The following is a 13,581-nucleotide window of genomic DNA, read 5'->3' on the forward strand; positions in this document are numbered from 1 at the left end:
TATATAGGAAATGCATTATACTGCTTTCAGATATAAATACAATGTACAATGTATATAAAATTATTCATGACTAGCTTTACAACAGCTGTTTGATCAACATTTGTTTTGTTTTTTGTTTTTTTTGTTGTTGTTGTTTTCAACGAGTTCTGGATATATGATCATATTAAAATTATCTTATTATGTGCTAGTGTATAAAGACTAGTTTCATATCAAATGTTAGCAATGTGTTAATCAACGCAAAAATGCTGGTAGTTTATTAACACATTTAAAAGCCCACCACAGGTATGTGGAACGAAGAAAAGCACTAAGGGACAATAGCTCATCGGACAATCCCATCAGTTCAATAGTCCAATGCGATATTGAGCAGAGAGGACAGTTGCCCCTATCAAAAAGTGTTCAACAATCAAATATGGACATTTTCGTAAGGAGTCTAAAAATACGAATATCTTATACATTTATACTAACGATACTTATGTTTTTAAAGCTAATACATGCTCCATTTCTTAATTAGATTCATAAAGCGAAGAGCTAGGTTTGGTGCACCATTCCCCAGTTTTCATTACTATGCTGCTGACCGTTCCAAGGCGGTGCCCCACTGTGTTCCTCAGATGTATGTCTATGTTGCTCAATACTGTTTTGGTGACTCTTTTGCTGGTGTCCATTGTTATCTCGTCTACGGTAAGTTTCTTCCCCTTTACCCCTAGTTTTTATTTTTTTGATTACCTACCCCCCCCGCCTTCCCCCGGTCATCTGTCCCTTCCCCTTTGCCCTTTGACTTTGTGGGCTAATTATTCAATCCTTTATTATTTTTTTTTTGAATTCTTTATCAGTTACAAATTATTTATCTTTTAGTGATTAACCTGTCCGTGCTCTGTCTTGTGCCCTGTCCTGTTTTCGTTTGGGGTTCTCTTGGGCTCCTTGCCACTGACTCTTGTTGCTGGGTCGAGTGGGGGCTGTGTTCATTGAACACCGTCTTTCTTGATGATCTTGTTTATCATAGTTCATTTTATTACTTTGTACACTTATATATTGCCTTTTAAAATAAAGATTATTATTATTATTATTATTAATATTATTATTATTATTATTTGTTTATTTATTTATTATTATTATTATAATCATTATTATTATTATTATTATTATTATTATTATTATTATTATTATTATTATTATTATTGTCCAAGTGGGATATTTTCCGAGTCGGCTCATATTTAATGACATTTAGTGCTTCTTTATTTTGATAATGACCATTGTCCGGTGGGCAAGAGTTCTACATGTTCTAGTGGGCTATTTTCCAAATAAACATTTGTCTTACAATCCGCTAGTTTATCTTACGATATAAGGATATCAATAAAAATAGTTCGTGTTTGGTCTCCAAATACACAGGGGCATTTGGGCAGCCCTAGCTCAGTCTATTTATGAGCAATATTATATCGCCGTGTGCAAAAAATTACATTTTTTTCCGAAACTGGACCAGTCTTATGAAATCGTTTATAGGAATGTGACTGAGAGTTGAAATTGGTGATATTAGATATTATGTTTACACATTTCTAGTATATATTTACATACATAATGTCTTTGAACTCTATTTTTTAATTGCATCATCTTTTTCAAAAAATGTTCTTTTCAATTATTTGTATCTCTGCCATTGGTATCACTTTCACTAATGTCCCATTGGGGCCATCGTTTCTTCGCATCTGCAACCTCTGATATACATATATCAACAAACCACGAGACAAAACGCTTAGTGACGAGATACTTAATTGAGAAATAATTAGCGTGTGATGATCAAGATGTGCAACTCTTGCCTGCTTCCATTTGTGATTTGTTTCCCTTTTTGTAAGTAGTAATTCTGTTGCATTGTCACCGAAGCGACAAGACGATACAAAAACACGAAATTAATAATGTGTCATAACATTGCCTCGTTGCCTCGGTGTATTGTTTGTTTCTTCAGCGTATCGTATAGTCGCTAAAGCACGTGTTGTCGTATACCTTCGTGAATTCCGCTCATCCCCTCTTCTCTTCGGTGTATGGTCTCGTTGATTTGACGTTTAATTAAGGTGTATCAGATGTCATTGGAACGATGGCCATAAAAACTCATAATAATGAAAAAAATACCTTACCTGGACAGTCACGTAGAAGTGTTTGAATAGCGTCGAATTTCCATTCCTCGTCCACTTTGGCTAATTTCCAACCTCTATTTGTGCAGAATTTTCTTGCTTCAGGTTGCGACATCGGGGTGGTCAAGATTTGTACATGTAATTGTGAACAATGCAACTGCGTCATTTTAGCAACCACTGATGAGCACACTGATGATATATTGAAGTAAGAAAATTCATAAATAGTTATTATATAAGATACAAATAAATGTACTTGACCATAGTGAAATAAATTTTGCAGTTATTGGTGGTCCGTCCATTCATAAGATAACACTACAAGATATGTTTCTAAATGAAACTGACATGTTTCCGTAACTGTACCTTACACTTATGTATTATTATACACATTTATATTGATATGCTTTATACAATCTGGCAATATACAAAAAATATGACGAAATTTTGAAATTTATATCAGTTGAACACATTAGTAATCTTTTAATATATCATGAACACATAATATAATCCACCAAGTGTACCAGAAAGGTTTTTTATTTGGAGTATTTTCGGTATGCACATGTATTTTTGGGATCGTAGAGGTTATTGGTAGTTTCGTCATTTTAAATAAAACTAATGAAATGCCACTTATAACTTGGTAAATTCTCATGTTTTAATAATAAGCTTTCCGTTAGAAAATTAATTAAAAGCAGTATAAATTGTTTATTGGAAGGAAGTTCACAGATCTCAAAATCCGGGAAATTTTACTAGAAAGTTTGTTTCCGATACTCCTTTAGATTATTTTATAATTTTGATGTATATACGTTTCAGAAAGATCAAAGATTATTATCCTAATTTTAGAATGGCTAATGAGATTCTCTGATTTCAGTTTGTAATTTTAAAATGACCGATGAAAATCCTAAATATATTGAATTCTTCTCTGTAAATTGTACAGGAAGTCAAACAATTCTCAGATGTCCAAAAAACTCAATCGAGTCCCTTTAAAGATACGTTACTCTAAGACGATCAGCGTGTCTCCATTATAACACTAATACATCGGGTTCGCTTAAAATTTTTTTTTGATATTGAATATTTGCTAAAATTTTGCAATAGATTAAAAATAAATAATTTATAAAAAACAAAAAAAAGATAATTTTATATTACTCACTCCTACTTAAACCAATTTCCCATTGGTTTTATAATTTCCCATATGCCAGGGGAAAAACTTTTTTTGGCCCGACCTTTTCAGCCACATTGTTTTGAGAAAAAAATCCCTTAAAGTATTTCATTCAATTTCCTTTTACGGCTCTCTTTTCCCCAAATTTTTCCCCCTCTTTACACTCTGACAAAATATGTCTATTCATTAACAAAAGCATAGGATGTACTAGAAACAAGCTAAACATTAGAGAAAGATAAAAAAAAAAACAAAAAAAAACAAACAACAGCATACAAACACACAAACAAAATTTATGACTGTTCATACGTCGGTGATTAGAATTGTTATGAGTTTGTAAATTGACTCGTTTAGAAATGCTTTCCAAATTTGATTCTACGGAACTGATATGTTCAAGTTGCTAGTCTTACCTTGTTTCGCACACGTGACACCCATTCCTGTTAATTGATTTACTTCCCACTCGTCACATTCATTGCTTTGTTCAGCATTTTTTGTTTCCTTGATATCAAAATAGTAAGTTATTAATATAATTTGATTTTTATTCCTTTGTTACTTAAAATATCGAAAAATTGAGGAAGAAAATACTAAGAAATATCATGTTAATAATAACATATTTTCGCAATATATCGCAGATGATTACATTTTATTACCTCGATTTAAATACATGTGTTAAGAAACTCGAAATTTGGACAAAATTAATTCGTGAACGAGGTGATATTGAAACAGTACAAAGGTACTGTAGTTTTTTTAATTCTGACAGGGTGATTATGAAATTTAGACCATACAAATGCGCGTACATGGCTGTCATGAAATTTAGACAGAAAAATGGCGCATACTGTGTGAAAATGAATTTTATACGATACAAATGCGCAGACATTGTTGTCATGAAATTTAGATAGTACAAAGGCGCATATAAGTGTGATTATAAAATGTAGACGATACAAATGCACGTACGTGGCTGACATGAAATTAAGACTGTACAAAGGCGCGTACAAGGTGATCATAAAAATTCCGAAAGTACAAAGACGCATGTAAAGGCGCATACAAGCTGAGCTTGAAACTGAAACATTACAAAGGCGCGTATATACTAGTTATGACGATGATAATGAAATACAATCATAACAGAGGCGCATACTGGGTGATCATGGAATTAAGGCAGTACAAAGGCGCGTTCTGTATTATCTTTTTATTTACACAATTCATATGTGCTTACCAGGCGCCTATATTTTCTCTAGATACTCATTGTATGCAAATTAATTTTATGATTTTGGCATTACAAAAGGGAGCCATATACTTAAGAACTCTAAAACAAGGGAATAAACAAGTGGGAAAAATAAATAAAAAAGCGAAAAAACAAGAAAAAAAGCTAAAGCCAATATTATCCCGGGGTTCTGAATATCGTCTGTTTCAACATCACGCATAGCCCACGGCCCAGAGAAACCCGTGTAAGCTCGCAAAAAAGTATACAAACGCTTGTATCCGACCGCAAAGCAGTGCTTTCTTCTAAAACACTCGTCAACACAGACTTCTAGAGAAATTTTTACTAATGACAGGAATTTACTTTCTTCTGGGGGACACATATTCCATTTTGAAATTCGAAATTTAGCGCTGCAGTAAATTGTTGTTGTCGACACAAATAAGACAAATGCAAAAACCAATTTATGTTTAAACTCCATGGCGACACTGAGCAGTCTGAAACAGTCGCATTCGATTAGTTACGTCGACGTTGCGTTCAATTAAAATATAAACCCGCACTTTATTTGCCCATGAATATTTCATTATTTGTAAATATATGTACAGTGCAACCTTTGCAAGCGGATCTCTGTTGAGCAGTAAATTCTGAAAAATAACAGTATTTTCTTTCCCAAAATTTAGATTTTACTCAATTCTGATAATGAAATTATAGAATGCATTGTAGCCGCCTTCTAGTATGGAGTTATGCTTGCTTGAAATAACGTGCAGTCTGACAAAATATGAAAATCTAACGAAAGCTAGGTAGACAGCTAGTTGGTTCAGAAGAATTGTCATGTACCTATGCGTAGTTAATTTCATCTCCATGAAGGAAAAATGTTATGAAAGGACTAGTTTCAAAAGGATTTTAGTCTACATAAAGACGTTCGAATTACAACAGTTGTATCTCATCTGAAGCATAACTTTAAAATAATGGGAATGTCCCTCAACTTCTTAGGTAATGTATAATATGAACAATAAGCATTGTATGAGTTTTAACAATTTGTTTTTCGTTGCAAAGCCTTTCTCACAGACTTTGTTTTATTTTGAATTTCATTCAGCATCATAATATATTTTTAACATATTAACTATCATCAATCTTTGTGATTTTAAACACATAATCAACTTCTTTTGTTGAACATGTGCGCATGTAACATTAACGCACAATGCGACAAATTGAAAATTTTGCAGACTAGGTTTTACTCCTGTTCATGGACGGTAATAAAAAGTGCAAGTTACTGTTTACACCCTCTGATTGAGCAAAATAGTCATTTTCATTTCCCAATTCAATAATATTAGTTTGTTAGATTAGGTTTTGTTTTCTTTTTCTTTGACATGATTGACGTGCAATCTGGCACAATCCGGGATGTCACGCATATTCACTATTACATTGTTATTTCACTCAACATTCCGTTAATAGTTTTGAAATTGTTTTGGAAACATAATTGTTGATTGAACCACGATTGATTCATTTTGTAACATGTATGATTTACATAGTATTTCAAAGATGTGATTTTCACCAATATATATTACGACTTTTACTACCAGTGTATCATAAAAGGGGCATTAAAGGGCTATTAATTTCAAATATAATTCTTTCATTTTATACTAGTACTACAATATTCGACTGTGTTCGATTCCTGGGCTGTGCAGTTCACTTTCGTTGTGATTGATAATTAAATTCTTTTTACGGTCAATCGCATTGTACCTCTGCTCTGACATGTGCAGGCAAGTGAAGGCAACTTATACTGGTAAAGTGCTTGAAAGTTTGCACAGGACCGATGCGCTGGCTTTACTGTGCTCTGGTAAATTCAATGTGGCTTACTGTCGTGATCCGGAGTGAAAACTACCAATACCAGCACCAAGAGTCTTGCTACGCCAGCCCACACATTTCTATCAGTAAGAGCACGAGACTTAAAATCTCGACTTGTAGGTACAATACCCGTGCTGGCAAACTAAAATTACTAAACAATCTTTTGGGGGAGAGTTTAATTCGAAGTCACGTGCATAAGTACTTATAAACACTTGGCACGTTAAAGAACCAGGAGAAGCTCCTTGAATTGGGGCATCTGTCTGTATCTGTATCTGGCACTGTCCTGCACGATCTAAAATGACACTATGGAGGAAACGCCCACAATGTTTGAAACCGCTAAACAAAAGCTAGATATTCCCGTCTGTGTCGGCAGCCGATGTATGATTCATTTTCTGGCATATTACATGTTTAATTATATTTCTTTTTATTTTGCATTTTTTATAGTAGCGTATATATTCTAATTTCATTCATAACGGGATATAAGGTTTTTCTACCGACAGTGTAAAGAATAAATAATCTATTAAAACGTTGTCTTTGACGTATGGCGTGCGCCGCAATTCATTTAGTTGACAAATCCTTAGATTGTACTTAACAAATATCTAAGGCTGTTTTGCATATTGTAATATAATATAAATAAATCATGTCATACTTAAAGCTCACATTATGAAATAAATACATGTATATCAAACTGTGTTTGTCATACATTTGAATTGTATAAAATATGTATGACTAACTAACCTTAAATTTTCCAATGCAACACACTCAAAATTTTTTTTGGAAACTAGTTCAAAGACTTCTTTACATTTGATGGTAATTTTGGTTAAGATTTTCAGGAATAACATAATAGGCAATAAAAGGAACTCCACGGATGTCCAGAGACCTAAAACATAAAATTCGAATTTCTTATATATATGTGTATGTTTCCTACCCTTTTAAATTGAAACTACCCACCATTTCTTTCCGAGTGCTACGTGAAAAACTGTAAATCAAATCTAATAAATTTTGTACATAATTTTTATTCACTCGTCTAGTATGTTTTATATATATATTAATATTTTTTTAATACAAACCATATACTTCGCCAAAGGAGAACATTTACGCATGTTTTACGTGCAACATGCATTACAACAATTTCAAATCGATTTCAAACCTTTAATATTTACATTATATTTTGTTAATGACCCAGCCGGGAAAAAGTTGCAGGTGCTTTCAGTTTGCATGCATATATTTATTAAGGCCCACAATGATTGATAGGCTGCATTTTTTACAATATGCTTAAATTCTCCTGAGAAATCTGCTTGCTATTAAATTATTCAAGCACACTTTACAAGACCCATTTCACTTAACATTTTTCGGGTCCAAGTTACATCTTCTTACATAAATCAACTTTGTCCTATTTGGCGACCTTCAGTGTTTCTAAAGGATAAACATGATCATTAAGCATAATTGTCAATCAAAAGAATTAAGGTGGAAAAAAATTTGCCGACGGTAAAATACATAATCAATGAGGATACATCTAATATACCGGTCCCCGCTCTCTATATTTAAATTAGTAAAGAGGAATGTTCGTTTTATAGAAACGAGCGTCACTGCCGCGTTGTTTAGAGCTCCCGGGACGCTGTTTTGAAGAAGGAATAACAGTGAAACGAAATACAATGTACTCAGTTTAAATACTTAGTTTGAAACAACACAGACTTGTTGAAATACTTAGTTTGAAACATCACAGACTTGTTGAAATACTTAGTTTGAAACAACACAGACTTGTTGAAATACTTAGTTTGAAACAACACAGACTTGTTGAAATACTTAGTTTGAAACAACACAGACTTGTTGAAATACTTAGTTTGAAACAACACAGACTTGTTGAAATACTTAGTTTGAAACAACACAGACTTGTTGAAATACTTAGTTTGAAACAACACAGACTTGTTGAAATACTTAGTTTGAAACAACACGAACTTGTTGAAATACTTAGTTTGAAACAACACAGACTTGTTGAAATACTTAGTTTGAAACAACACAGACTTGTTATTTTTTAACAGAAAATAAAATCTTCAGGCCACTTTAAAACAGAAGTATATATGCAAAAGAAATATACTCGGAAAAAATTAAAAATGGTAATTTTGTACTATTCTTAGTCTGATTTAAGTGGATTTTGAGTCATTTTTTACAAGGAAAATAATAAATTTGGAAAAGCAGAGTGAACGAAAGATTTGAAATTATACAAACAAGTTACTAGTCTTGAATTGTGTCAAATAGAGCATTTACCTCGGAAAAAATATATTTCCCGACCCTACTTGGCAAGAAAAACCTCAGAGGAAACCCTTTAAATGATGACAACTTTGAAATAATACACAAATATACAATGTTATTTGAAATCAATATTGTATGTCAAACGGCAAAACCTACAAAATGATTTATTCTTAGACAGCAGTGACATTTGATTACAAATCTTATTACGCCCCTGGAGACATAATATATAAAATATGAAATAAATATCCAGGGTTTGCCAATTTTTAAAGACCCGGGAATTTTGCTACAACGTTGGTAATTCGAAATATAAACAGAGTTTAAGTGGGATAAGAATTGAAATTTCATGCTCAAAGTGCATCAAATAACGCAGGAATGTGCAAATAACGTAAAAGTAACGCAGAATCTGTGCAACGCTATTGCCAAAACGAATAACGCAGTTAGTAAACGGAACAAAATATTTTATTCTTACTCAAATTAATGAATTAGTGCATACGGCCGCTATGACATTATACACTAACCAGCATTACAATTTTTTCAGGAATATGCTTACATCTTTAGATCAATCGTGAGAAAGTCAACCTAAGTTTTTTGTGTTTCGTCAAATAAACATGTGCATTCAACACATTTCAAACACTTTTTTTTACATATTCTGTATAACTTAGACATTTGCCAAACTACAAGTGGCGTATAACAATAAAAGAAAGGTGGTAAAGTAAGATTTAGCTACTTTTAATGAAATAACCGCTGTTGTTTCAGTGCTTCATTTACTAATTCGACGTTGCCTCGAAAATATGGTCTCAATTACGTTTTATCTGCTGAATTACGCCATCAATACGATAGTCAGGTCGTCATTTTCACGAATGATCTCGAAAATAAACATTTTATTGGAAATATTTTTGATGAGGTTTAAAGTTTAATGCATCAGCAACCGTATGCGCTATTTCATTTCTTCCAATTTGGTGTACAATAAAAAATATTGGTCTATAAACATATTGCGGTGCTCGTTTTAGCCACCAAATTGCACAATTCTGCGTTGCTTTGTTACTTTGTACCATTCATGCGTTATTTGCACATTCCTGCGTTACTGGATATACACCGTGATGTTTGCTTGCAAATAAGTCAATAATATCTAAATATGTCATATATCTTGAACAATGAGAGTCAAATTGCTAGTCATTGATGTAACTTAAGTTCTCGAAAAAGTGACCTGTCTTTAATACAGTTAAATGTACATCTTATTCATTCACTGCGGCGTGATGAATGCACAATCAAATAAAATAAAATCAATAATCATAATTATATTGCTTTTAATTAATTGCTAAACCCTGCTGGGAAAGGTCTGTTGATACCTTATAAACGAAAAATAATTAAAAATAATTTCGAAAAATATATGTTATAGTTACTTTAGAACAACGCCGTTTTGTATGGAATTTCTTCAATGCAATTTATAAATAATATATAAAATCTTGTTTGCAATGAAATTCAAATTATGGAAAACCGGTAATTAAATCAAATTAAAAAGTGTTCACATAAATATGAATCACCTCTCGTAACACCGCAAAGTATTGAATTTTACGTAATTGAATATTTAATAATTAAGTTATACAAACATATTATGAATAGTCATGATTATGAACAGTCATATTTATACGAGGGATGTCTCGGAAGTCTGTGACATTATAGACGTTAATTTATTACGCCAGTATACGATTCTTACATAAAATAACCTACAATTATATCAATTTATATAACATCAAGTCATTTACAAAATATTTATTACAATTACTTTTTTAAATTATGATTGCGCAGGTAAGAAAATAAGCATTTGGTATATATACGTTTAAACAATTATGTATCTCTTAAATATCGGATGTTTTGTCTACAAAATATCACTTACTCTGCTGATATAACGAAACGTTATCTATTATTAACTTATCAATCAGAAAGAATGAGAATATAACAAATGAAAGCAGCTAAAGAAAATAGGAAAGCTATAATGGCAACGACCGAACAACATGCGACGCAGCGATGTATATATAGTGATAACATTTTTTATGACTTAATAATTAATGTACCAAATATAAAAGTTCATCAACATTCGCAGGCCCGGTCCCATAGGTAGGGGCTTAAGGGGATGAACCCCACCAGACGCCCTGGCCTATAATTATTTTTTAAACCATAAAGAGTAAAAAATTTGCAAATATGGATTAAGATAAACGGAGGTTACTAAATCCTTAGTCCCCTGACGACATTCCTGTCATAAAATTCTTTCAGTCAATACACTGCATGCATTGAGGCATTTTGTCGACATAATATGTTCGAATTTATGACGAGGTCATGCAGACACTATCAAGTTACAACAATTTTTTGACGAAGTATGCGTAAAGCGACACCTTATGAATGCGTTGAATGCTACGAAAAAACTTTGAGAAAGACACTTAATGTACGGGTATTATTAGGATCTTACACCGGCTGTCAGTACAAAAAGGGATGTCTAGGTTTACGGTGATAACTCTCGATGAGCATGACCGGTGTATGATTGTTTTTTGTGTATATTACATATAAATCATATTCGCAAATAAATGAGAGAACTTATCTTTTCATTCATTTTTTACAGCAGAAGGCAGTAAATGAACACACACGTACACGCACGTACACGCACACACGCGCACTCGCGCACACATGTCACCTGTAAGTCAACGTATCTGTGCTATGGAAAATTTGTACATTTTATATTTTGCTTTTAAACAGTTTTGTAACAGAATATTAGGACAAACCCTCGCGGAAAAGGAAGAATGGAGTGTGATTCTTTGCACAGCGCAACATTAATCTATTTCTCCAAGTGGTTTCAATTTACTTAATTAACAGTTCCAGACAGTTTAGTGTCGTCAAGGTTTTAATCAATAAAATAAAATAATTTTGGCATTTGCCATATCTTAACTATTCATTAATGTTAAAGGCGCGCAAACAAATGGGATTCTTCAAACAACGCAACATTGATTTTAGTACTCCAAGTGGATTTTAATTTACAATTCCATTTCTATATATATTTACTTTAGCTAATTGGCGACAAATGATTGCAGGTTATTTTTAAACTTATTTTGGTTTACGTCCTTGCTCTAACAAATACTGATGACATGGTCATGATCCCGATCTAGCTGAAATAGGAGACAGACAATTAACCTGTAGACTAAACGAAAGAGCGGACGTAAGCTACTACTAACTAAAATAATTTCCATCATCCCAAAGCTCAAACGGAAGAGCGATGAAAAACAACATCGTCATATACTACTACTAACAACACTTTAAAACTTAATTAATTCCTTAATCAGTAAAGAAATTACAACAAACTTACAGATCTTTATTTATTGAAGGCTTTTAGGTTCAGTGTTATTTTTGCACAAAATAAAAACAACATAACGAAAGGAAATCACTAAAGAACGCCAAAAACGGCAAATTGATAATGCTGAAGGCTCTATGTGATCAATGGAATTGATGAGTGCAAGCTAGCGTTAAGTTTTGTCTCTCACAAGCCTGTCAGCTACTTTTTATCATTTGTTTAATTGAGCCGTGTCACGACAAAACCAACATAATGGGTTTGCGACCAGCATGGCTCCAGACCAGCCTGCGCATCCGCGCAGTCTGATCAGGATCCATGCTGTTCTACTTGTAATAGGGTTTGTAAGCGAACAGCATGGGTCCTGATCAGACTGCGCGGATGCGGAGGCTTGTCTGGATCTATGCTGGTCGCAAACGCACTATGTCGGTTGTGATGTGACGCGGCTCAAATAATCGGAAACGGCTAGATGGGAACTCTGAAGTTTGGGTCCTGTTGATGACTGACCATTCTATAATGAGAAACAAGAGGGCCATGGTGTCCCTGAAGTCGCTCACCTGTATATAGGTTCACAGAGCGGGACCAGTTTAAACCCCAGGGCTTTTATTTGAACAAAATTGGTAGACACTCATTAGAAGATGTTTCATGCTAAACATTTAAGGTCTAGCTCGTTGAGTTTTTAAAACAAAGATTTTTTAAGTTTTTATTATACACATATAGTTAAAAGCAATGACATCCCTAGGACGGGGCCAGTTTTAACCCCAGGGCTTTTATTTGAACAAACTTTGAAGACACTCACTAGAAGATGTTTCATGCTTAATATCTAAACTCTAGCTTTTTGTTTTTATTCAAAGAAGATTTTTAAGTTTTTGCTATACACATATATGGAAAATTAATGTCCCCAGGGGCAGGGCCAATTTTGACCCCAGGGCTTTTATTTGAACAAACTTTGAATACACTAACTGGAAGATGTTTCATGCTTAATATCTAAACTCTAGCTATTTAGGTTTTTTCAAAGAAGATTGTTTTAAAACGTTTTTGCAATACACGTATAAGAAAAATCAATGACCCCCGGGACAGGGTCAATTTTAACCCCAGGGCTCTTATTTGAACAAATTTGGTGGACACCCATTAGAACATCTTTCATGCTAAGTATCTTAGCTCTAGCTCTTTGGGTTCTCTAAAAGAAGATTTTTTTAAGTTTTTACTATATGCATATAGGGAAAATCAATGACCCCCTGGGGCGGTGCCAATTTTGACCCCAGGGCTTTTATTTGAACAAACTTGATAGAAACTCATTAGAAGATGTTTCATGCTAAATATCTTAGCTCTAGCTCTTTTGGTTCTTTAAAAGAAGATTTTATAAGTTTTTACTATATGCATAAAGGGAAAATTAATGACCCCCTGGGGCGGGGCCAATTTTGACCCCATGGCTTTTATTTGAACAAACTTTGTAGACACCCATTAGAACATGTTTCATGCTAAATATCTTAGCTCTAGCTCTTTGGGTTCTTTAAAAGAAGATTTTTTTATGTTTTTACTATATACATATAGGGAAAATCAATGACCCCCGGGGCGGGGCCAGTTTTGACCCAAGGACTTTTATTTGAACAACTTGATAGACACTCACTAGAAGATGTTTCATGCCAAATATCTCAGCTCTACCTCTTTGGGTTTT

The sequence above is a fragment of the Ruditapes philippinarum genome, unplaced genomic scaffold (genome assembly GCF_026571515.1).
Source record: "Ruditapes philippinarum isolate M1 unplaced genomic scaffold, ASM2657151v2 ctg844_1_1_1_1, whole genome shotgun sequence".
NCBI lineage: Eukaryota > Metazoa > Mollusca > Bivalvia > Venerida > Veneridae > Ruditapes > Ruditapes philippinarum.